Below are 27,197 nucleotides of genomic sequence, written 5' to 3' on the forward strand. Positions count from 1 at the left end.
CTGCCTGGGAGTCCTTCCCTGCAGTTTTCCTCCCTGGAAGGTACTTGTCCAAAGTTGTCGAAACTTTGCTTAGATGTTGCTTCCCTCATAAAGTTTTTCTGCTCTTCCCAGAGTTACTTCTTCTTCTGGACTAGCCCTGTCTATACACTATGGTGAATGTTTTTCTCTTGGTTGACTTAATGACATGGCAATTTCCTCTTCATGTGTCTGTAATTATGTTGAGAGGCTCAGTGTCAGGCTCATCTATCAAGCGTGGTGCGTGGTGGAAGTGAGTTCTGAATGCCATCCAGCTTTTGGCCCTAGACGCTTTTATACCTTCTGTGGTAGGCAGAAGAATGGTCCCCAAAGATGTGCATGTCCTAATCCCTGGGACCTAGGACTACAGTACCTTACATAGCAAAAGGGACTCTGAAGATGTGATCCTGGATTATCTAGGTGGTCCAAAATAATCATAAGCATCCTCATAAGTGGGGGGTGGGGTGGGCAGGGAGGTCCGTGTCAGAGAAGAAGACGTGACAGTAGAAGGAGGGAGGAAGGGAGGGAGCGAGGGGGGGAGAGGAGTTTGAAGAGGTTACACCCCTGGCCTTTCAGATGGAGGAAGGGGCCATGAGCCCAGGACTGAAGGAAGCCTTCAGAAGGTAGGAAAGGCAAGGTGACAGATTCTTCCCTAGAGCTCCCAGAAGGAACCAGCCTGCTGACACCTTGATTTTAGCCCAGGGAAACTCCTTTTGGACTTCTGACTTCCAGAACTGTAAGATGATAAATGTGTGTTTGAAGCCACAGATTTTGTGGTCATTTGTGGGGCAGCCATAGGAAATGCATGCACCCTCCCCGGAGATTGCTTACCCGCGGGCCGGAGCCCCGAGATTCTCCCCGGCCTCCAGCCCCAGATGCTGAGCAACATCACCAGCTGCCTCCTTCCCAGGACCGCCCACCTTCCCAGAATAGCACCCACTGTCTTTCCTCCGGAAAATATTTTCATTTCAATCCTTTGAAGTGTAATGTCAACCAGACCTTTCCCACAAAATCTGTCTCACAGGAAGATGAAAATCCTGCCATCTACAGAGTGGTAAATACCAAATCAGTTTATTGGAGAATCTTCTCTTCAATATATGTGTTTTCTAATACGTCGGTCACTTTTTCTGAGCATTCATTAGAGTCCTCAATGGGGGTAAGGACCCCATCTCTGACTTATTCCTGCCATATCCCCAGTGCCTGGCTGCTGAGACTCTGAGGCCCCAAGACTGGTCCTTTATGTGGTCATTGGGTTATACTCTTTGCAAATGAACTGAATGAAATTCTAACCCCTGAGGGAAAAATCCCACAGCCAGTTTGGTGCCTGGCACTCTCCGTTAATGTTCGAAGAATGAATAAATCAAGGAATGGTTATGCTGATCACTCTACAGAAAACGTAGCCTAAAGGGTGCTCTTCTGGGTTGCAGGGTGTACCAGTCCAAAGGCAGGGCCTAGCAAGGTTGGACAGGCTGAACTGTTCTCTGGAAGGCCTGCTTATGCAGAGCAGAGTAGGGTGACGAGCCTCTGACTTTCTAGGAATAAGCAGGGAAAGTCCTTCCCCACCTTGCCCTCTGGAGAGACACCCATGCCAAGGGAGGTCTTTGCATGCTCTGGTGTTGTGGGGTTAGGCTCTCCTCAACCCCAGGGCAGATACCCCATGGTGGCCCCCAACCCCAGGCTCAGCTCCTGGCTCTTCATGAGTCCTGGGGTGTCTGAGATCGAAAGGGGACAAGAAAGGTGGGACAACTGAATCCTCAGCAGTGAGGTTCAGATGGGAATGACCTTTCCAAATAAAGTGGGGGGGGAGGAGACAAGAAACTGTTGCTCAGCTGAGCCTCAGGAAACTCAGCTGGGGGCTGTCTCGGGTGACCCTGGGGGGCCATATTTGCTGCAGCATAATATCGGGAGACTGGTATTCCTGTTGTTCACCAAGCACTCTCAGAAAGCAAATAGCTTTTCTTGGGTTTCGATTTATTACCACCTAAAATGTCATTCTCTGTATGGGTAATAAAAGATAATACGTTTTATGGTGGCTCCTTATGTTAAGGTTTTACAAAATCTGTTATTAAATGATCTGCATAGAATCTAAATGAATCTTATTAGGTTACATGGAATAGCGAGGTGGGTTTTTTCTTTGCTCTCCCCTCCCAAAATCCAGTGCAGTTGGAAGGGCGGCATTCTCTGCATGTTTTCTAATCACACAGCAGAAGGTAATGCTTTTAAGGTCAGACTAAAAATTGTGTTCTGCGGTGTAATCAGCTTCAAGAAGTTACATACTGGTCAAAACGTCCAGAAAATTCAATTACTGCCTCCCAATGACAAAAGCACACGAGTCCACCAAGGGTTGGAGGATGTTTCTAAAATTAGGTTCTAAATGTCTGCGACTTGGAGCGATTTCAGCTTCCCCACCTCTGCCTGATACCAGTCCCCTGCATGTTAATGGCCCCTGCCCATTAATTTCAGGCGCTTAATCAGGATCACCTCCTCCTCTTAGGAGAGTGGGGTCCAAGCCGGCTTCGCCAAGCCCGATAGTCTGTCCCTGTCTCCTGATTGCATCCGCCATCCAGGGTTACTTTTAATCGGTATTGTGTGTTTTCCCTTAAGTCAAAAGCATTTTTATGCAAAGCTTACTTTGGTTTAGAGCTCTATTGCTGGTAATAATTCAAGGTGGCTTTCGAAACAAAGGAGCCCGCTGAGAGAGTAATGAATCAGCACGGACACCCACCCACTCTCCCCGTGGACAGGAAAGCAATTCAAGACACCACCCTCATGCTGTCACTGGGTTATACTCTTTGAAAATAAATTGAACTAATTCTAAACCATCTGAGGGGAAAAAAATCACACAAGATGGATTCCAATTATGCCACTGCTGGTCCTCCCAAAGAAAATTCATATACCAGGGAGAAGAGGCAACCAGAATAACCCGGCCATGGATTCTTCTGGAAGGCTCTCCTGTTGCTTTCATGTCTGGCACAATCAGTCCTTTGGATCACCTTCCTTCTGCGTTGTTTGGACAAGCCTGCCTCACACACCAAGATCCCCTGCCCCGTTCCCACCAGCGGCCCTTTTGCGATCTTGGCTCCATTGTTCGTTTTGTTCTTGAAGTTGTCTTGGCTCTGCAGACGAGAGCCAAGCCTATTAACACCCCTGAATGTTAGCTGAACAAGGAACAAGAGGTCAAATGGTAGGATTAACATTTGGTCTTGCCCTTCACTGGCTCAGCCTCTCAGATGGACAGAATGTTGATAAGGACAGCTGTGTTTTTCTTCACAAATAGTAAAACCCACAGAATGCCCTTGGAGGAGGACTCCTTTCCATTTTATTTATTTATTTTTTAAAAAATCACAATCAATAGAGTTTTCTGCATTCCCTCCTGCTCCTCTCCAGAGTTCTTTTCAAAGTGGAGGAGGATTAAACTCTATTATCAGTCTCTTTGGGAGGGAATCCCAGCACCTCAGGTCCTGTCCAGACGCGGGTGGGGGGCGGGGAACAGACCTCAGCCCTGGCATGAGAACAGACCTCTGTGCCTCATTCTCTCTCCCGGTCCTAACCCTGACCTCGGGACCCCTGTGCTCTAGTCCGTGAGTACTCATTCCTCGTCCTGGCCAGTCCAGCTGGGTTCCACACAGACCTTCTGTCATTATAATAATCATGGCTACATTGGGAGAGCATTTATTATATGCTGGAAATGGCTCAACCGTTCATGTGAATGACCTCACCTGATCCTCATGACTCCCCCCACCCCCCCGACACCTGCAAAGGTGTTGCTCCCACTGACAGGTGAGAATTCTGTTGCCTGAGCTCATGTGGTGGGGCTGGGTTTGGAACCCAAATTCCTGGGTCCAGTCTACACTCCACACTGCTACACTCTGGAGTCTACTCATCACCTGCACAGTGGCCCAGAGCCTTCCTTAGTGGTAGCCTAAGGATCCCATGTGGGGACCCATTTTGCAGCCGTTCACACCAGCCTGTGTCAGTCGGGCTTAGGAGGACTGGACCTTATTCTGGATAGGTCGCCAGTCATGGGCAGCTCTTTGAACAATCTCCCCCAAGTCTCTAAAGGTCTGCCTTCCTGGAGACCCCATTTATTCCCACGGCTTCTGGTCTACCTGCCCCCATCGATTCTGAGCGCTTCAATTACCACCTGTCTCCTCTATGTTCAAATCTCTAATCTCTCCTCATTCCCAGGTCCACACTTGCAACTGCTTGCTTGACATTTCTACCCAAATGCTTCACAAGCCCTGCAAACACCGTCAGTCCCAAAGAAAACTCAGTACCTTCTGAGCCCAGCACACTCCTTTCCCGTTCTGTCGGTGGTGTCTTTCTCCACCCAGGCAACCGACCTGGAGGCGCCTGGTACCCTCTCTCCTCCCCACCCCTTCCATCTGGCTGGTTCTCTCTTGAAAGGGACTCTCCTATCCTCCCAGCCTTCTCACTATTCCAACTGCCTTTGTCGCTGTTTGAGTGATGGTCATGTCTCCCCTTGCTGTTTCCTGAGATAAGGAGAATACAAACTCGGAGCCATTCGGGAGGGGGCGGGCATGCACGAATGTGGAAAGAGGGCTTGGGTTACCAGCATCATGCCACTGGGAGAGCAAGGCCCCCCGCCAGGCCAGCCCCGGGGGAGGCTGTAACCATTCGTTGGCCAGTGAGAGATTTCTCAGTCTGACTTCCTAGGTGCAAAACACTGGCATCAGGGAATCCTCACGTCAGAAGACTGCCTCCAACAGAAGCCCCTGGACGCTGTTTGAAGGATACGTGGGGGGTCCATTCACTCCACTTTTTCACACGTTCTCTTCCCTTTGCCCAGAACACAATTCTCTACATCAAACTTGGCCAACTTCTACTCTCCTCAAATGCCCATCACAAAGCATCACTTCTTCTTTGCAGCCTTCCTGAAATCTCCAGAACAGACCACAGGCTCTTTACGTAGTTCCTTTGTAGCACACATCACACTGTGTTATAGTGAACCACAGATCTCTGTCCCTCCCGCCCCGCTGTGAGATGCTTGGAGGTAGGAGCCATGTTTTAATGATTTGTTTCGGCTAGCTCATGGCATGGTGAAAATAGTGTGGATTTTAAAGCCAAAATAAAGAGACGGATTTCAGCTCTGCTTTGTAACAACCGTGTGACTGTGGACAAATCACATTCTCTGATGCCCAGATCCCCCGGGTCTGGAAAAGGATGTGGTCTTAGCTTGTCTCTAGGTCTGCTGCAAGGATGGAACAGGATCACCTCTAAACACCCCCATACTTGGGACCTGCCGGGCAGGGTGAACTTAGCAAGTGGACACTTGTCACGACAGTAAAAATCACAGAATAGATGCTCAATAAATCCTGGACAGTTAGGTAAACTTTTAAATCAAAACAACTAAAAATGGTGGCTCCCCAAAGTGAAACCAGAGTTTCTCGATGGCCTAGAGTAGGTTGAACGGTGGTCCCCAAAAAGATGCATACAAGTTCTGACCCCCAGTACCTGTGAATGTGACCTTATTTGGAAAAAGGATCTTTGCAGATGTAACTAAGTTAAAAATTTCAAGAGAAGATCATTCTGGATTAACTGGGTGGGTCCTGAATCCATTGACAAGTGTCCTCATAAGATACAGAAGAGAAAACTCGGACACAGAGGAGAAAACCACATAAAGACAGAGGCAGCGTCAGAATTACGGTGCCCCACCAAGAAATGTCCGAACCACAGGAGCCGGAAAAGGCAGGAAGGATTTTCCTCCTAGAACCTTCAGAGGGAACGCAGCCCTGCTGACATCTTGATTTTGGGCTCCTTGTCTCCAGGGCTGTGAGAGACTAAATTTCTGTTATATTAAGCCACCCAGTACTTTGTTACAGCTTGAACAAGGCTTGACTGTGCTGAAGACATCCGGTGAAAGTTCGAAAGTTCGTGTGCATTGCAACTTTGTACGAAGTATACAACTTGCACACAGAATGTCTGCAGTGGAATGCTCTCTCCTCACTACACATAACACATTTCTAATGCAGAACACACAGGTTACAAAACAGGATCATGTTGTGTGGAGAGAAACATGGCCACTCTATGCACAGAATAATGCTATGTGTTCGCCTAACTCATTTCTTCTTCTTTCTGAGCACACGCTTTGCTATTCCCTTGCCACTAGGAATGGCCGTATTACTGAGCCCTGGCCGGGGGAATGAGGACAGAGGGATGCATGCGGCCTACGGGCTTAGCCCATCAAATTTCCTAGGCTCAATCTTCCACATTCCTTCCTTCTGGGACTCCCTGGGGGGACACCTGTTGAAGACGTGGTAATGCAGAATGAAGGGGCTCTGTGGAGTGGGGCGCCTGCCCAGAGTTCACCAATCTCACTGGACTGTGATCTGAGCCAGCAGTAACTCTGTGTTGGGCCACTGAGACTTTGAGATTGCTTATTATAGCAGCCGGTACGACTGACCTTAGGAGGTACACCCACTCCCTAAAACAGCAAACTGGGACACTACGTTGACACTTTCCTTGGGTTGTATTTCTTTAATATTACTTGAGCTAATTATTTCATAAAGTACATATTAATATATGACATCTCTCTCTCCAAATATATAGATATCTACATGTATATATGCACACACACAGATATATAAACTGAGATGTCTCTATCTATCCATCTACACATGCACACACACGCACGTTGACAATGGTTAGCTGCGTATGATGAAATTACAGATAAACGTTCTTCTGTTACCCCTATTTTGGGTTATATATACTTACTATTTTTTTCTTCCTACTAGAGAAATGCAGGGTTTGGATAGTAGCGTAATGCTTTACATTTTAAAAGGCACAATGTCAAAAAAAAGGAAACAACAAAAACACTGAAACCTTTCCAAAGTGATGCTTAGGACAGGAGAGCTTTACTCATAAAACTTCTAAATAGTGTTATGGGCCTAATGTATTAAGCCAAGGGTCACATAAGCCAGGAAACACCTGGATAAAGCAAGTGGGCCCTCAGCTGAACAGCTGAGCCATGCCCACAACACTGGGGGTTTGGGGGAACCCCCCAACCAAACATCCTGGGGCTCCGCAGCTCTCATTCACACCTTAGCAAGCCCCCTGCCCACCTCCAGGCTTCAGGTGTAGAACCTGAGGCTCAGACAGCACTCATTCATTCATTCCACAAATACTCTCTGAGGGCCGATTGAGGGCTGACAAGCTAGATGAGGAGATAGATTGCAAATAAGATCAACAGAGATGACTGCTACAGGGGAGGTTGGGGGGGGTGGGGAATTAAATGAGGAGAGGAATTGAGAGTTCTGGGTTGAGGGTTTTAAATAAGGTGGCCTGAGGAGGTCACATCTGATTCAAGGCATGAAGGGAGTGAGGAGGCATGTGGATGTCCTGGGAAAGAGCAATCCAGGCAGGTGAACTTAGCAAGTGCAAAGGTCCTGAGGCAGGGGCATATGGGATGGATATTAAAGCCCCAAATCTTGAAGAGATACTGAAAGTAAATCTTGAGAACTGATTTCTGACATTCCTAATATTCCACTCTATTGATGTTCAAGGCAGCGAGAAGCTGTTGAAGACAGGAGCAAATACTGAACTGTACTTTTGGGTAAATGATTCAACGGTAAGCTTTACAAGGGCAGAGACCTCCCCTGCCTTCCAAATGTCCCGTATTTGTTTGTTGGACAAATGAACAAATGTAGCTGTGATATTTGTAAGACGAAAGATACTTTCATCATTTCAAAGAAAGTAAAATGCACGTGCTCTCTTCAATGCCGGCTAAAACACAATCAGCCCGCATTTCATGATAGATCTAAAATCAAAGGCTGGGATTTTAACAATATGAAAATATTTCTAAAATAAACAGAATACACGGCTCCATCTACGGGGAATAGATTTTTCTTTCTTTTACAAATATTGACTCCCACAAGCAGAGATCTGTTCTCTAACAGGGAAGCTAAGTGTCGCTCTTCCGCCCCATAACCAACTCAAACATTTGGCGGTTCTCGAACTTCTTATCGCAGTCAGCTCCAAGGGCATGGAACTTACAGAAGAGAGCATGAGAGAAATGGTGAAGTCAGGAAAGGGACAAAAATGATCTTAGGTTCAGGACGTTCTTGGACCCAATCTGTCAGTTACCAAGTTGGTCAATTTCTTACACTGTCCACATCTGCCCTCTGCTTTCCACTCTTACTACTTCTTCATCAGTTCAGGGCGCAGAAGACAGCCTGTGTGCTCTCCCCAAGCCCCATCTAGCCACCTCGAGTACATTTTCATTAAAACTGTCTCCTAACACTCACCCTGACAGCTCTGCTTCTCAGCTCTAAACCCTCGCGTGTCTCCCTGCTGCCCCCAGGAAGCGGTCTGCACTCTGTGGGGTGCACCGCAGGCCCTCGGAGACTTGCCCCCTGCTGCGTGCACTTCCCACCACACCTTCCCTCTGCTTTCGGCCTGCAATGCTTAATCACCAGCTGTGGTTTTCGAACACACCAGGTTCCCTCCACCTCTAGGCCTTTGCAAACACCATTCCCTTTGCCTGGGACAGCCTCCATCCATGCAACCCCGGGCAAGCACCTCCCCGTGGTTTCCATCTGAGCCCCCGCGTGGCTCCTCCGTGAAGCCTGCCTCATTCTGCCACGTCTAACGGGGAGTCCGCTTTTCTATACTCACACCGTGCCTCATTGACACCAACATTCAATGCACTACACAACTGCACATCTGCTCCGTACTAGCTTTTGAGCTTCTCAAGGTCTGTGTGACTCTACGCATGTCAGCACAGTTCCTGGACACGACTGGTATCTAATATATACTCGGAATGAATGACAGAGTATGAAGTCAGCCTTAGGAATTGTCTTGGTGATTCCAAGTCAGCAGGATCCCCCCTCTGGCTGAGGTCACAATACAGAGACATAGTGGAGGTAAGAGTAGCCTTTAGAATTACACAGTGCCGGACTCAGCTCTGCTCCCCCCTCGCTGCCTGTGTGGGCCTGGACAAACCGCCTGACCTCCTCTCTCTGTCTCCAGTGTCTCCTCTGAAAACGGGAATTTCACTCCTGCCCCTTCCATCTATCCAAACCATACCTGTCCTTGAGAGCTCGGCACAAGCTTCCCTCCCCATCTGGAGAGCCTTCCCTCCTTCCTGCTGCAGGACGCCTGCTTTTGAACACCCACGACGGTGTTTATGTGTCTCTCATGTTTGTCTGTTTCCTTGTAACATACTTCAGCCCAAGACCTTTGATGGTTGTTTATATTCCGACCAGCCCAGAAGGTGTGGCACGTGCATGGAACCATGTCCCCTCCACAGAGCCCTCAATCAGCCAGCCCCTCGCTGCGGGGTCTGCACCCTGGAGTCCTAAGCCCCATCCAGGAAAATGGCTGGTGGCTATGAGAAATGGATAATTCTATAGAGTCTGAGCGAGTCAAGAATGGTTGGACCTTTGTCCCCATCAAGGAGTGGCTGGGGGCATCCTCACAGGTGCACCATTTCAACCTCATAATATTGTAAGAAAAAACCCTCTCAAATCCACCGAGCATAGCTCTTTGCAGCATTGAAGATTGCTGCTGTGTAAGCCAGAGGCACCCGCATTAAAAATAAATGCTTAGTCGGGGAATATTTAATGGCACGGAAAATGTTTCTATTACATTGTCGAGAAGAAAAAGCAGGGTACGAAATTGTATGAACACTGAGATCCCATTTTTGTAAAATATGTGTTTATATACACACAATTTTTAAATAGAGCAGGAGAATTATGCACATCAAGATATTAATGGCAATTATCTCTCGATGGTGTGGTCGTGCAATTTTTATTTCATCCTTGTGTCCTTTCCTAATTTTCTAATTTTTTACAATAAACATATATTGCTTTGTGGTCAAAGCAAGAGTAAATGTTATTAGCTGAACTAAAATATAAGAGTTGAGCTGTTTAGACGTGTCCACGTGATTTCGATGGGGATGGCCCCAAGGTGCTCGGTTCTGGGTGTGGCCCCTCCCTCCTCTCTCCTCCTCGCCCCTACGCATCAGCACAAAACCGCCTGAAGGCAGAAAACCATTTCCTTGAACCAAGATGTGATGGCCATTAGTAATTCCAGTGGGGGCATCTGCGAGGACCTCTCAGTACGATAGAAGAATGTGCTAAAGAAAGAACACATGCTTCTCATCGGCTCTCTAAATGTCAGTGTGCAGGGCTGCACATTTACATCTCAGCACATCCCAGGCTTCCCAGAGAGCCAGGTCCGACAGCTGGTTGGGGTGTGAACTACGAATTTGGCTCAATGTTAATTGGCACTGAGGCATGACATGGGGGTCCTTAAAGAGCTGCACTGGGAGACTTCATTTTTCCCTTTTCCCTCCTTTATTTCCTTTGACATGGCCACCCATAAGCTGTGAGGGGGGTACCTGGTCAGTGAGTGCAGGAGGACAGGGGCTGTTTAACTCTTTTGTACTCTGAAACATCCATTATTCATCCAGATGCACCATAATGCCTAAAGTTTGGACGGAAATGAAAAACCTGCAGCCAATCAGCAGGCTGACTCCAAATACCTAGGCATTCAGAGAGATAGAAATTGGTGAGCAGATATGGGACGACTTGATGGTTTTGTCCACAAATGCCACCTCAATGTCCACCACTGGGCTTATTAGCTGTTTCATCATTTGAAATACAATGACGTGGACATTACCAATAAGGTGAAAGATAACTTACGGAATGGAAGAAGATATTGGCAAATCATGTATCTGATTATGATCCAGAATATATAAAAAGCATTTACAATTCAACAACAAAAGATACACAATCCAATTAAAAGATAGGCAAGGGACTGGAATAGATATTTCTACCATGAAGATATACAAACGGCCAATAAGCACATGAAAAGATGCTCAGTAGCAACAGTCACTAGGGAAATGCAAAGCAAAGCCGCAGCACGTTACTTCACACCCATTAGGATGGCTTTAATTTAAATAAAAAGAGGAAAATAAGTGTTGGCGAGGATGGGGAGAAATTGGAAGCCTCGTGCGTCACTGGTGGGAACATAACATGGGGCAGCCACTGTGGAAGTTTGGTGGTTCCTTAAAACGGTAAACATAGAATTATTACAGGATCCAGCAACTCCACTCCTGCATTGAAAACAGGTTCTCAAACAAATACATGTACACGAATGTTCATAGCAGTATTATTCACAATAGCCAAAAGGTAAGAAGAGCCCAAACGTCCATCACAGAATGAATGGGTAAACATGATGGAATATGATTCAGCCATAAAAAGAATGTAACACTCATGATGCTACCATGTGAATGAGCCTTGCAAACACAAGGCTGAGAAAAAGAAGATGGGCACCAAATGTCAGGTATCGTATGGCTCCCTTTATAGGAAGTGCCCAGAACAGATGGATCCATAGAGACAGAATGCAGACTGATGGCTGCCAGCAGGTGGGGCGGGGGGGCATGGGGGTGGGGGAGACTGCTTAAGGGGTCTGGGTATCCTTTTACTTTCTTCCCTTTGGGATGATGGAAATGTTTGAAACGAGACAGAGGTGGTGGTTGCACCACACTGTGAATGTACTATATCCCACTGAATTGTTCACTTTAAAACAGTTTTATGTCATGCAAATTTCATCTCAATAAAAAATACTCTGAAGTACCCACTATGTTTCAGCTGCTGGGGCTCCAAATGTGAGTGACACAGTCGTGGGCCCTGCTCCTAGGTAGGCTCTAGGCCAAGGTGGGGGGATGGATATTAGTCACACACATTTCTGCTATGTTCTAACTGTGGAAGGAGAGGTGAAGGAAAGGCTCAGGGGACCGTGGAAGCATCCACTTAAGACAGGCTTCCCTCAGAGGCGAGGGAGGCTTCTCGAGGAATTGATGGTTGAGCTGAAATCTGAAGGAACATCGGGAGATGATTAGAGGAATGCGACGGTGTGGGAGGGAAGGATGTTCCAGGCTGAGAATGGCATGTGCAAGGGCCCTGTGGCAGGAGCGTGTGAGGAGCAGGAGCTAATTTAAGGATGCACAGCTGGAGGGTACACGGGGAAGGAACGTGGTGTGAGAGGCAGGCCAGGCCACACTAGCCTGGCAGACTCACGGATAGGCCTGAGGTGGTCTCTCGAGAGAAGCAGGGCTCCCATGGGAGTGTTTTGAGGAGGAGGCTGCCATGATTCGATCATTCTGGCTGCAGTGTGGGGCATGTTTTTGATTTTTTGCATAAGAGCTTTCTTGATCCATAATTCACATATCACACAACTCACTCATTTAAACTGTGTGATTCAACGCCTTTTAGTTTACAGAGTTGGGCCACCATCACCACAATCAATTTTAGGTCATTTTCATTGGCCCAAAGAGGAAGGCATACACATCAGCAGGAGTTCCTGTGGCTGCTACGAGGAGCCGAATACGGGTGGCTTCTGGCAACGGATATTTCTTGTCTCACGGTACTTCATTCTATGGCTGAATCATGTTCCACTGTATGGACATGGCCCCTGTACCCATTCACCAGCCGACGGACTTCGGTTTGCTTCTATTTTGCGGCCACGTTAATAATGCTGCTATGAACATTCACGTACCAGCGTCTGCGGGGACTTAGGTTTTCATTTCTCCTGTGTATATACTTTGGGGTGGAATTTCTAGATCAGATTGTCTTTTTCGTCATGTAGATATGCAAATTGATCCCCCTTTAAAAATTACTCTTCATGGGTTGGGGTTTCATAACTAGAATTCATGGATAGGCCAGGGGCGAATTCGACCCCAGTCGTATGTGAAATTCTGGCTCCGCTTCTGTTGTTTTCTGGGAAGATGTTACATGAGACTCTTGCCAGGGTCTGACATGCCTGGGTTACGGTTTGGGAAGCTACCACGAAGGTGGGGAGGGAGGAGAGGAAACCTGTGTGTCAAGACCCACCATGAATCCAGGCACTAAACGTCCAACACACAGATAAGGACACCAAGGAAGTGCGGGCTCGCAATCCCGTAGTTGGGAGGTGGTGAGGTCAGGATGGGAGCCCTGGTCTGACCTCAGAGCGGCCATACACAGCTGACCAAACAAATGAGTGAGTTGAGTTGACAAACGACTACAGTAATTAAACCAAACTGGTCTTTTTGCCCTTAAAGAATCTGTTGTGGTGATGAGAAAAGAATTAGCCGCATTAAAAAAATGCAGCCTTACGTACAAACCTTGGAATTCCTTCTCCCTGTTTTTTTTTTTTTTTTTTTACTTTTTGTGCTTTTAGGAACGTCAGATAGGTTTCCATTTCTGTGGCAAATCCGATGAAGTATGGCAACTGTGCACCAGGCTCTGTGTGGAGCAGAATCCTGAGGTTGCGTCTGGACTCAAAGGGCGGGAGTGCCACGATTGATTAGTGATGTCTAGCACGGGGGCAGGAAGGGGCGGGAAGGGGCAGTGAGAGTGTGGACGTCACTGTCACCAGTCCCCTTCCCCCAGTGATTTCCTTCCCTTCCACAAGCTCAATGGTCATCTCCGTGCTGATGGATGGTTGGCCTGGGTCTTTTGCTGAACGAATGCAAGCCCTGACCCACTAAATTCTAACCATGCTGAGCTGAGCCACACCCACTGGCACTAAATCCAAGGGTCTAAGCCATTTAAGAAATAAGTACGTTGATGGAGGCTGTGTAATCAGCTCCCAGACATACTCCAACCTTCTCCTCTACCTCTCCAAATTCAATGATTCAAGGTTCTTTTAGTGTGTAAATCTTTTTTATTCTTTAAATTTCTCAGCAGCTCAGCAATGTGTCACTGCATTGTGCAGTCATAAAAATAATATTAATGTTACGTGGTGCGAGACGGTGCTCATACTACATTCTGTGGATGAAAAATATTGAGTGTGTCAACATGTTCAAGGCCTAAGAAGAGAGCTTCATCATTCAGCCTGCGGTCTCTGTGAGCACCGTATACATTTCAATTCTTTACGTGTGAAACTTAATGAGTTTGGATTCTTTGCCTCATTGGTCATAGTGCTGGGAAATAAAACAAGGGGAAAAGGCATAACTTTCCCACATTTAAACTTTAAATGCATCAAATCCTTAAAACAAACTAAACAGAAATGGTTACTGAAATTTACAGGAGAAGGTGACGTGCGATTTGAATTTCCAGTGTATTTTGGGTCTGTTACAGATTCTTCCAAATCAGGAATGCCATGTTTGGCTCTTCCTCTGGCTGTATCCTGGAAGGACCCGGAATAACACAATGCAGCTGAAGAGCTAAGGTTAGAATATTCAGTTCAATGGAACAGGGGTTTACGAGGTCTCGTGAGGCAGCAGGCCCCGTGCTCGGTGCTGGGGGCTCTGGAGATGAAGCAGACACAGATACGGTGTCCATCCAGGTGAGATGGGATGGTTCAGCAGGGATAGCGGGAGAGGAAGGGAAGACCATTTTAGGAAATGAATTAAAAAAAAAGACCTAGTTCTCAATGAGGATAATGATGATGATTATGAAAATAGATAGCATTTATTGATCATTGAAGATATGTTAGGCTTTGTGAATTGTGTGGCTGTTTTCCCATTTGACCCTCCCTGCATCCTGTGATGTGGATGTCACCCCCATGCACACCCGGCTTACAGAGGAGAACACGGAGGCTCGGGAAGGTGACATGACTCCTCCAAGTCACTCCAGAAGGAGGTGACAGCATGAGGACCTGTGCCCAGTTCAGCTCCATAGCCAGTGTGTGCATTCCACGTGGCGAGTGAGGGGAGCAAGGGGTCAACGTGGTCGGCAGCTTCTAGCTCAGGGACCCAGGCCCAAGGAGTGGAGAGCAGTCATGGGGTCAGGATGAAAAGATACAGCAGGGTGGAGGACAAGAGAAAGGCTAATTTAAGGATGAGCAACAATTAAGAAGAAAGAAGGGGAAGGAAACGTTACCCTGTACCTCCTATTTGTGTATTTATTTATTTAGAGAGTGGGGGGAGGGGCAGAAGGAGAGAGACAGAATCCCAAGCAGACTCCATGCTGAGCGTGGAGCCTGAAGTGGGGCTCGATCCCAAGACCCTGAGATCATGACCTGAGCTGAAATCAAGAGTTGGACGCTTAACCGACTGAGCCAACCAGGCGCCCCCCAATATTTCTTGATTTTCTGGTAGGGTAAAGGCATGTGCTCACCATGACCCTGAAGTACTAACTCGGGGGTCTGCTATCACACTGTCAAGATCATTCTTTCAAATTTGCGTTAACTTTAGATTATTAGTCTAATTCAGTGTACAGATGATCACCGAGGTGATCAATATCTATTGCTTTAAAGGCCAGAGTTTTTTCAGAAACAGGAATAAAAACTTGGACCTACACCAAGCGCCGGGAAGAAAAGAAGGCCGTCCGAGCCCCTGCGGCATGCAGTTGTCAATTCTGCTTTTGTCTGCAGGCTGGTCTCACTGCCCCTTCGCCTGCGTGCCTGTGAGCTGCCAGGGAGCGAGAATTTTCTCTTCTAATTCCTTTGCAGGTAGGACATTTGGGTTGCTTTCTTGGTTGCAAAATGATATAGAAAATCCACACAGAGCAAATGGGCTGATGATGTCCACTGGGAGTTCCTTGCGAACGTTTCAGTGAGTCCCCAGAATGGCAAGGGCTATGTCACACGCTGTTTGTGGGAATATGTGGGCACTAACAGGGCGGATTCCGGTTCCCTCGTGCTGGGAAGGGATGCAGCTTCTCCGTTTCAGAAAACTTAGCGTGGGCTGCCAGCCTCTGGGTTGGAGCCAGATGCCTGTGACAAAAGAACAAAGGGGAACTTCTGGAATCCTCGGCTGGACTTGGCCTCCTCCGGCAGAGCTCTTCAGACACCCTTCCAGTTTCCTCACAGAGTTGCTGTCATTTCTCGTGGCAGCAGTCATTCGGCGGGGGCGAGGCTCTCCCCTCACCGACCATGGGAGGCGTGATGGCAGGAGGCTGACGGTCCTCAGCTTTGTCCCCACGGCCTGGCTGTGCGAGGACAAAGTCAGGACTCAGGAAGCGTGTGCGTCCGTGGCGGCCAGGGGCATCGCCTCCCAGGACAGCAGGGGAGCCCTGAGAGGCAGAGATGGAGGTGGAGTGCTTAGAAGGTGGATGGACAGACAGAAGAGACGCCATGCGGCTCTTCCGCCTATCTTGGGGAGAAGATGATTAGGAATCTGGAGGGTTCTTCTCCTTTGAACCTGATAAAAATTGGGAATGGGGCTTTTAGGGAAAGTAGAACAAAAGTATGTTTGCTAAACATACATTATTTCATTAATCCAGGTATCTTTCGAGCATCATTTCCAGAGAAAGAATAGCATCAAATCGACAGCCACCATCCCCCACAACTGGGCTAAAGTTAGTCCCTGGGAGGGAGGACATGCTCATTTGTCAGCGACGGCTCTGAGCAGAGTGGCTTGCAGGGACAGCCGGTCAGCTAACCGACAGACCAGGTGCAATTCGCCCGACATCATGGGGGGAGCTGCGAGGTGAGCTGAGCACAGCCCATCCCACTGGGAAGAGGCAGGGAAGGTTTAGTGGGGCATGTCAGCTGGGACCAAACGGATGTGTAGGAGTTCCTCAGGTGGACGGGGGAGGGAAAGGCACACAGGTTGAAGACAGAGCATGTGCAAAGGACAGAGGGCAGGAAACGGCCTGGTGTATTTGTGGAGTATGTTCTATTTGGCCAGAATCTAAAGCGCACCGAAGGAGGGAAAGGAGAAGAGGCTGGAGGATTGGCTTGGGACCAGACTCTGAAGAATTTGGAATTGATGCACTAGGCTAGCTAGAGCCATACGTACTTCTAAGCAGATACAGGTGTTTCAGAAAAGGAGAATGTTCTGGAGCAGTGAGAGGAAGGTGGAGTTGGGAGCACCAAGAGGCAGTTGCACTGAGACTTTGCACTGGCCCAGGCAAGAGAGTGAGGGGCAGAGAGAGGACAGAGGCCCAGAAGGTGCCAAGCAGTGATGTCTTTGAGAGCAGGCCAGCAGGAGCTTCTGGAACATGGGCTGGGCGTGAGGGAGTAAAGGAAGAGTGAGGACCCTTTATAAGTGCTTGAAAAGACACCTTCTTGAAAAAGACACTGTCTCCTTATGTTTCATGGGCAAATGTTAGCAGAATGCTTTTCTTTCCCCCTGCGTCTTCTCGGTCCTTCCCATGTACTGGCAATGAGGTGCGCTTAGTTGAGCCCAAACCACTGCCCCAGTCAGAAGTTGGCCAGATTTGCTTCGACTGGGTTAATCATCACCCCCTAAAACAACAATAAGGCCAAAACACATCGAACCATACCAGCTAAGCTCAGAACAGGGGAGAAGATTCAATGATAAATCCAAGCAAGACATGTGTGGACATTCATTATGCTCGCAAACTTCATCAATGAAGGGCAGACAAGTAATCACTGGGCTTGGAAATGATGTACAAGACCAGGACGAAGGATCAGAATTTGCTCCTGTTTGTGCCTTCTAGAGATGAGGGAATTTTGCTCTCTCCCAGTCTCCAGTTCATCTTTATGAGAAATTAATATTTTTAAAGGCCAAACTCCTGGCTTCATTTTTCATTTCGACAGCCTCTGAAATGCAGACAGATTTTGCATCAGATTGGCTTTTTCCCTTTTGTTTTGGGATGAGTTTCATTTTGTTCCACTAGCACCTGCGTGCAGGCCATTGAAGTGCCTTTGGGTTGAGCCTGTTTGGAGAAGGGGCTTTGATTACAGCGTGAAGCTCTGCTAACTGGACAGCCGATGAGCCTGTTGCCTGAGGTTTGGGGGTGAAGATGCAGGATGTGCAGTCACCGATCCCCCAGGGCGAATGTGGGCAGCCCTCTCTGCAGGATGGGGTGAACTCTGGCTTTGGTTGCAGCTGAAGGCCACAGAATTTGCAGAATGAGAACTTGTGTTTAGATATTTTCATTGTGTTGTTGTTGACTTTTAGATCGAAAGAAATCCATGTCTGCCTTAGAAATCTTACAATGGGGGCTCCTGGGTGTCTCAGTCAGTTGAGCATCTGACTTTGGCTCAGGTCATGATCTCAGGGTCCTGGGATCGAGCCCCATGTTGAGCTCCCCACTCAGTGGGTAGTCTGCTTGTATCTTTCCCTCTGTACCCACCCCCCGCTTGTGTTCTCTCTCTCTCTCAAATCAATAAATAAAATCTTTAAAAAAAGAAATCTTAAAATGTACCAGCTCTGCCATTTACTAGCTAAGACTTCTGCAAACAACTCCTTCTGTGCCTCAGTTTCCTGGTCTGCATCTTATCTATTCAGGTGTTTCCTAGTTAATAGGTGTGCTCTGGATTAAAGGGGCATCCGTTAAACTCCAATTTAGGACCTCATACCTTTATTGGTTCCTGGAATGGGCCACATACTGGGGATAGTTAAGCTAAACTGATATGGTATTGCCTTCAATAGGCTTACAGACTATTAGGGAAAGGGGAGAGTAGGTCAGTGGATTCACAGATCAAGGTGACCAGAGCTGTGAATGGGATGGACTGGGCATCAGAGAAGCATAGAGGAGGGGCGACTCAGCCAGCCTGGGAAGTCAGAGATCTCCTGGGGGAAGTGAGGCTGAGTCTGAGTTTTGCAGGACAAACAGGGCTTGGCTGGATGGTAAGTGGGAAAGCTGTGGGGGCACTCTAGGTGCAGGTGGGGCAAAAGCTCAGATCCCAAAATGGCAAGGCAGGTAGGGAACAGCAGGTCGTGGACCCTGAGGGATGGAGTGACTGGGGGCAAGTGGAGAGAGGAAAGGAGGGAGATGGGTTCAGGGGGCATCATGAGATGAGAGATGAGGGAATGGGGCTTTTGTGGGCTTGAGGTTCCTCCTCTCCCTTGCACCTTGTTTTCCTATAAAGGGAATGAGTGAAGGGGTTCAAATAGGGGGCAGAAGGCCCCATCCCGACAAGCCACCCCGTCCCATGTAGGACACATGCTGTATGCATCGAGGTACAAGTTGGGGAAGGGGGAAGAAGAGTCTCTCCTTTCTCCACAAAGGGTGGGTGTTAAAGAATGCTGCTAGCAGGAAACTGAGCATTAGACATTTCCTCCAGAAATGGGAATGGCACCATGATACTGTCAGGCCAAAAGACACACACCTTGTAGGTCACCCACATTTATGGGACTTGAACTCCCATAGTTCAAGTCAGGAGAGGGATGAACTCAATTTTCCAGCCCTGAAGAGCTTCTCATGCATGCTTTAAAGGTCAGTCAAGCCCTAGTCTTGAATAACATGGAGTAGATATAGTGTGAAAGCCACAGAATGAGAACTGGACACCAAAAGAAGAAAAATCAGACAAGTTAAATGAAAAAGAGGAGTCATAAGCCAGAAAAGAATAAATCAGCTGAAAGTAGGGAAGAGGAGGGAGAGTGCCCAGAGGTCCTCATGCAGCCAGAAAAAGTGTAAGAAAGGAAGTAAAAATCCATCACCTTCACCCACCACATAAAGATTGCATTTCTCAGATGTCTCACTGCCTTGTCCTTCCTCTTAGGGAGTTCCCGAGTATTCATCCAAGCAAAGAACAGGAGATGAATTAAACGTCACCAAATGTCCTCAAGGAGTGGAATCATTTGTGACAAAGAAGCACTCTTGGGTAGAGAAAGGGCTTGGTAATCAGTTCTCCAGAAAAGCTCTACAAGCAAGAGAAAAAGAGCAATGGAAGAGGGATGGAAAGCCCCAGGAGGGATCAGAGATCAGGGTTATTGTGGCGGAAAGAGCAATGTGTGCCTGCAGGAGAGGTGAGGGCTCAAGAAATCCAGCAGATCATCTCTGGTGAGACTCTGGGGTCAGGGTACTTTGAGGAGGTCAGTTTTAGCCAGAAATCAGAGAGCAATCCTTGGGCCAGGTTTGACCTGCTTCTCTGGAGGCCAAGGGTCTGAGAAGGATCACGGGGCCTGAGGGTGCTGATGAACTGCAAATGTGCAAGAACACCCAGACACTTGGCAGGTTCAGGGCACAGAGAGAGCAGGCAGAGACTCGAAGACGCGGAGCAGTGACAGACAAGACAAGGGATTCCCTCTGCCGGGGTGGCCCTCTGTGGTGTTCTGTCTTGACCTGAGATAAGCTCTCACCAGAAAGAACAGTTCACAGCATTTCCAATGGGACATGGGAACTGGGGAGCTAGGCAGGGAAGGCTGCCATTCCTCCCCACATTCCCATGCTCTTCTCTGTGCCTTGTGCAGTGTGCCCTGAATGTGTCAGGCAATATTCTCACCTCTTTGCCACTTGAGTTAAGACTCAGCCCCAATGTTGCTTTTTTAAAGCCCTCCTCACCTCTTTATGCCGCTAATCTGGGTTTATGCCAATGCTTTACTATCACAACATATACACATTTTCCCACAACCTCTCCTTTACCCACCCCACCCCCTACTAGATGTTGAGCTCTTTGAAATCATAGACTAGGTCCAAGTGTGCATCCCTTGGGCTTTGCAGGGTTCTCAGTACATAGAAGGCCCTTGATAAACAGCAACAGTAATAGTAATAGTAGTGGACGTACTAGTAGTACTTACCTTATATTGAACACTTACACAGCACCAGGCAGTGTGCTAATCATTTCACATACTCGACCGCATTTTGCTTCATAACTGCTTTGTGAAGACGGATCTACATCCCCATTTTACAGATGTGGAAGCTAAGAGTTGAGGTTGCTTGTCCAAAGTTATACAGGCAGGATTTGAAGGGACAGAGATTCAGACCTGAATCTCTCAGATTCCAGGGTCTACACTCACTGTCACTTCGCTGAAGAGACAAAATGACCCTGCTTCTTGTCCTGGGTGGTTTGGGTGCCACGTTAATCAGATGGGTGATGAGTCAACTCTGGCAGGAGGTAGAGGGAAGGTAGAAAATAGGGCAGATGGCTTGGTTTGGGTTGTCTTAGCCCCCTCAATCTGTTTTTCAAGAAGTCTTGTTGTTCAGTAGATGTGTGCCTTCCTAAAAGTGGTCTTTTCTAGAGGAAACCCACACTTCAGTCACGAGGATTCATAGAATGATGCGTACTGTTTCCGTCAATCGCTGGGATTGAAGCACACTGATTCCCAAGAGAGATGGGATAAGCGTCACCCTCCCCCCAGCTGCGACAAGACCTCAGCTTAACCAGTAGGTGGGTTTGACAGTAAAAAGTGAACATCTAAAATCTAATTAATACATTTGCTCACAGTCACTTTTCCTCTTTGAACAGCACTTTCAATTCAGGGTTGTGGTTTTTTTTTTTTTCCCCAGGATAGAAAAATAGAGCTTCAAAAACATTTTTTTTTCTTTAACCATATTGGGTTTGCAGTGAAGAAATGCATTGTCTATCCCAGGAGTCCACCCTGGTTCCATGATTCTTACATCTCCCCAAAGAATAACCATTACCTTAAAATTAATAATACTGCACATAATCATAATTTAATAATGCTTCCTTCCCACATGATTTTAGGATCTGATATGTGATATGGCTTCTGAGAAAAGGAAGCTGCAGGTATACACCACTTCTGGCCCTTCTCTGCAAATCAACCAACTGTTTATGAAATATGGCAATAAGATGCAGTTTGTTCCTTCACTCACTCATCATTCATATGCTTACTCTGCACTCGTGATCATAAAAGTGACCTTACAGACCAGCTAATCCAAGCCTCTTCCTATTATGGACAAGGAGACATACCCAGAGAGAAAAGGGGACTTGCCCAAGGTCTCCCAGCCTGTCAGCCGCAAGCTCAGGACACAGACTGAATTCTCTTTCCTTACGGCTGTCCCACGGTCTAACCAAATAAATATTACTCAGGGCTATTTATTCTAACAGTAGCATAGCACTTCCAGCTATGTTTTCAGACACAAGTTGGCAGCATCTGGTATTAGTTCTTTTGTAGCACACACATTAATTTATTACTTGACATTCTCTTCCCTTCAAGATTACTTTTTTTCCCTAAGACTCTTCTACCTAAAAGAGGCAGAAACACCCCTTGTGGGTGTTAGCACATAGACTTCAGAGAAACTCTTCACCCAGCCTACACTCCATGAAGGTTCATTAAGAGAAAAGACAATCCATTCAGCTGAGTTATGTTTTATCTGAAGTCTTACATCTGCAGTATTGTTCATTTTCATGAGCTTCTCCCTACTCATGTAATTTTATGTATGGCTAGCAATATTTCATGAGATAGGCAAATAGAAATGAAACTTCTAATGTTATTTAGAATCCAAATGCAACCCCGTGTTTTTCCTGAGCCTAAGATACTTTCCTCTTATCTGCTCAGGGTTACATAAGAAGATGGTGGTGTTTGTCATTCTGTGTGTGTGTGTGTGTGTGTGTGTGTGTGTGTGTGGCTAGTTGTGGGTTATTAGAGCTAAAGTCCCCAGTGATGGAAAGAGGAAATGTTCTCATGTCCTGACAAGGATCCCTAAGCCCCTTCTGGTCTAATCAGGAATTCCAGAGCCCTCCCCAGATCAGAAGACTCTAGCTCTAAACTATCCTTCCAGCATCTAGAGTTCTACTGTCACCAGGGCCTCCCCGTAAAATAAAAACCAAAAGACTAGACTCTTTACAAGGCCAGGTTCTTTTTTTTTTTTTCAGTATAGTTGACGCACTTTGTTACATTAATTTCAGGTGTACAACATAGTGACTCAACAAGTTTATACATATGCTATGTTCACCACAGTGTAGCTACTCTCTCCCACCATCCATCCCTATTACAATATAATCTTGAGAAAGAAAAACAAAGCTGGAGATCTCACAATTCCAGATTTCAAAATATACCACAAAGCTGTAGTAACCAAAACAGTGTGGTACTGGTACAAAAAACAGACACACAGATCAATGGAACAGAATAGAGAGCTCGGAAATGAACACACGATTATATGGGTTAATACGGCAAAGGAGGCAAGAATATACAGTGGGGGGTGAAAACAGTCTCTTGGATAAATAGTGCTGAGAAAACTGGACAGCCCCACACGCAAAAGAAAGAAGCTGGACCACTGTCTAACACCATACACAAAAATAAACTCAAAATGGATTAAAGACCTAACTGTGACACCTGAAAACATAAAAATCTTAGAAGAGAACACTGGCAGTAATTTCTCTGACATTGGCCATGGCAAGGCTGGGGTTCTTGAGATCAAGACCATGGAAGGTACTTAGGCTCCACTGTGAGCTCTCCAGGGTCCTGAACATATCTTGTACACACGGATTTCCCAGGATTCTACATTCTGGGATCCTAGCACTATAACTCTTGGATTTTAATGTGTGACTTTAACTTTTTTTTTTTTTTTTAATTTCTCTCCTACCCCTTGGATAACCAAATCTCCATCTCAGTTTGGTGTTCTACCTTCAAACTATTCAGTCAGAAGCACAGTAATGGTCTATTTTAAAGGACTACGAACCAGCATTATCATTGATCTGTTAAACATTGTTGTGGTTGATGACACCATCACAGCAATCACCAAGCACCATTTATTCAGCACAGACAATGCATTAATAAGAAATTTAGCTATATGATCTCTCAAATGTCATCACTGCTTTGTATATCAGGTGTTATCACCATTTTACAATGAGAAAACAGCGGCTGGCTGAGATTAAACAATGTCGCCTAATTTTACCTAAGATCACTGTAGACAATAAATCAACTTAAACATGTAAAGTGCTTAGAGCAGTGCCAATAGCCTAGCAAATACTCAATAAATACTAGCTGCTGATAGTTTTTCTTCATATTCTGTGTTGCTATTGATTTAAATGTTGAGCCTCCACAGAAGGGGGACATCTATTTTCATAGCACCCCTTTTCTGCCTCCAAGTTCTTTTGAAGGAGTGAGAAACAAACTTGAATTGATTTTTGCAAGAGAAGAAAAGCAGAATAATCAATCAAAAGTGATCTATTGCTTTGGGAATCACAGAAATTTTGAGAGGACACTTAAAGAGAAGAAACAAACTCTTAAAAACTATAGCATGAGATTGTAGATGATTATACTTCAGGTTGTTCCAATTTGCTACACATGCCTTTTCCCTTCTGGGTTAATCTGCTCAATTTCATCCCCTGGAGGGGGCAACAATTTAGAACATGTATTCTCGCTGCAGGGATAGCTTCCCGGGCCAGAGGTGGACACACCCCAAAGAGGAAACAATTCATAGTTAAGGTTGAGCCGATCTTAGTTATATTTTGGGATTTTGGAATTGGGACTCAGAGAGACTGAATGAGTTGGTAGCAAGGCAAAAAGATATCGACACAGAGAAAGTAGCCAAGTCATGTTAATGGCAGAGCACATAGGAGGAGGGCCTAGGGACCCCTATTGCTGAGGTCTCTGGAGCCATGCCACCCCCTGCCCCATACCTGAGGCCTAGGTGATCTACCTTTTCCTGGAGAGCTGAGAAGCCACTCTGTATCTTTGCCCTCTGAATTGGTGAACTGGATTTCTATTCCTTCCAACCAAATGACCCTTGCCAAAACCTATGGTCAACCCAACCAATGTACATTATGATAAGACTGGATTGTGTAATTCTTCTTTCACTTCTGAGGGTCCTAAGAAAGAGAAACTGTAGCATATTTGCTGAGTAGAGGGTGTCAGGTGGGGATACCATAAGAGAACCGAGAGATGGTGGATTGTACTTGATGGAGACTCGGGGTCTGGCTGTACTTCTAGGTACTGGAAGAGTTGTCCTATGGCATCAAGGCAGCCTTTAACCTTGTGGCTTCAGGGTAAAGACCTAGGAGCTATGGATAGAAGTAATAGGAAGATTTTAGCTCAGTCAAAGCTATGAATAGACCACTGGAGTCTAAGCTCCATGATAGCAGGAACTCTGTGTATCTTGTTCTTGACTCTGCTCAGCACTTCACCCAGGGACTAGCACAGAGCAGCCACTCAGTGTGTCCTTTTCATATAAATAATTAAGGATGTAGCAAACTCTATTCAAAGGAACTGGAGTGTTGTAGGAACTCGAATGGAAGAGAGTTTAATGAGCACAAAACCCTTTCAAATCCTGAGGCCCAATGGTTCTACAGTTATTATGGAAAGTAATAGACAATTCGGGCCCCATCACTTGAGGAACAACACGCACACTGGTCAGTTGTTTGCTCTGCTTTAGTCTTTTACTTTTAGCTCTAAACATGGATTCCCAATCAGAGAACTTGGGGAGGCACAAAAGCATTACGTTTTGAGAAAATGCTGTGAATTCAACCCCTTGGGTTCAAAACCCTGTTCTTCGTGACAGGAGGAAGTTGCTTAAGCACTCTGCGCTCTCATCTGGAAAATGGGTATAATTAAGGTGCCTACCTCAGGGTTTTTGCTCTTTTAAATAAAGATGAGATAATAACATATGTGAGGAGATGAGCACAGTGACCGGCCATAGTAATAACTCCGCAATGTTATTATGAACTCTCATTAGCCAGAGAATTGCCTCATTAAATTTTTAGAATGAAATCTTTGCATTGATTTGTCTTCACTCTGTCTTCCTAGTTCCATGCGATGCTTCTGATCAAAGTTGCAGCTCAATTTTAAAACAAGCGAGTTCCCTTTAGCTTCTTCCGTGAGCTCCCTGTTCCTCTGCAGCCTCTGGTATGACTTATTCATGAGATCCGGACCCCGCGTGGGAGGCAACCGTGCAGTCCTTCACGGTGTTGGACATTGACCCCTCTGCTCTGTTGCTGTAGCTACAGAGACTCTGACATGACTGCAGACACCCAGCTTCGGACACCAACACATGGAGCATGACCACAGACCCTGTTTTCTTGCCCACAGGGTAATTAGTTAAAGATGTACTCTTGCTCATTAAATCCTAACGAGGACCCACATCACTCAATTTAAGCACTAGGTATTTCAACAGAGTTGAAAAGGTGCCAAATAAATTTACTCAAATATTAAGCACTCAGATAAAGGCCATTTGGCTTTGGAAAAAAAATAGAAATTTCAGTTGTATTCATAAATGTTACATGCAGGCTCAGTTAACTCTCCAACTAGATGCAGATTTAAAATGTAAATTATTTAAAGTGCCTAAGACCTATGGTCCACGTTCCTGATTCTAAGGCAGTGATACATACATCACACATACATTATTCATGCTTTAGGCACCCATTATACACACAGTGATGCCCCCAAAGGCGTAACCAGTCAGGAAAAAGGCTATTGCATTTACAGACAAATCCCTCCCTTTTTTTTGGCCTTCAAGTTCTGTTTTTAATGGAAATATCGTTCACAGGTATTACATATGTCTCTGTCTCCTACAGATATCCGTGGCCACTGGAGGAGTCTCTCAGAAAGCCCCAACTCTCTTGGCTAACTGCTGCTGGCTGCCAACACAGCCAGATCCAATTTAATGACCTACAAACTCTGGCCTTCCAACGTCCTTCTAGACAGTGTGGGTTCACTCTGAAATCTTAAGGACTTGCTGAAAGCAAATGTGATGCTCCCAAACCCTAGTTCCTTCAACAAGAGGTGATTCATGACATTCAACCAGAAGGACTCTTGTCGCTGTAGAACACTCACCTGCGTCAGGGAGAAATGACCCCATAGACTGTGAGAGCAATGGTGGGCATCCATTTGTAGGTAATGGTGTACAATCATCAATGGCTCAGTGCTCTAGGCCCCCCCACCCAGGTCTCAGGGTATGGCCACGAAAGGGGACTCTGGTTGTGGGGTGAAAGATAGACCTATGTGTACTCACTCTGGAGATGCTAACAGGTTCCTATTTTATATGGTTTTATATGGAAGACTCTGCCACTCAGAATGATCATAGCATGTTCCCTGAGTGCCCCTCTCGTTACTTTAAGGCCCAGGAGGCAGGGGACCTCTGGAGCTGAGTGCTGCTGGGTTCAAACTGAAAGTTGACATTAAAGGTACCATCCAAGTGAGAGGAAGATCAGGAAAACTAGTATCTCCTGTTGGGACACCTGCCCAGTGCCTCCCAGGCTGAACTCCAGGGTCAGTTTCTTAGGGCACAAGACAAGGTGGTGTGCTGCCCTGGGCACGTGGATGGCACACTTCCCACTGTCCCTGTCTGCATACGTGCACTGAGCTTTCAGGCAGGCCTTGCAGATAACTCTATTTGCTTCAACATGGAGCTGTATGAATAATGTAACATGTTGTCAGGCAGGGATGGTTGTCATTGTGATTATCAGCTATTGTGCAAAGCTGTGGACAGGGCCCAAGAGAGGCCTGGACATTTCTTTAGCCGAGAAGTTCCCTGGCATCGGCTGACACCTTGCGCATCTGTCGGTTGGAGTGAGGTGTGGGCCGTCCCGTGACAACTCTACCCTTCTGCCAGGTAAGTTACTGAAGTCAGGGCCAATGTGGATTCTAAGTGGCTTTCCTGATATTGTGTTGCTCTCCATGTCCCTTGATTTGT

The 27,197-nt window shown here is 46.6% G+C and overlaps 1 protein-coding gene across 3 annotated transcripts in view; it reads right to left on the minus strand.

The window, feature by feature from the left end:
• Nucleotides 1-27,197, minus strand: part of CDH13 (cadherin 13) — a 1,400,946-nt gene that overhangs the window by 161,996 nt on the left and 1,211,753 nt on the right. The window lies entirely within an intron of this gene.

The sequence above is a fragment of the Halichoerus grypus genome, chromosome 15 (assembly GCF_964656455.1).
Source record: "Halichoerus grypus chromosome 15, mHalGry1.hap1.1, whole genome shotgun sequence".
Classification (NCBI taxonomy): domain Eukaryota; kingdom Metazoa; phylum Chordata; class Mammalia; order Carnivora; family Phocidae; genus Halichoerus; species Halichoerus grypus.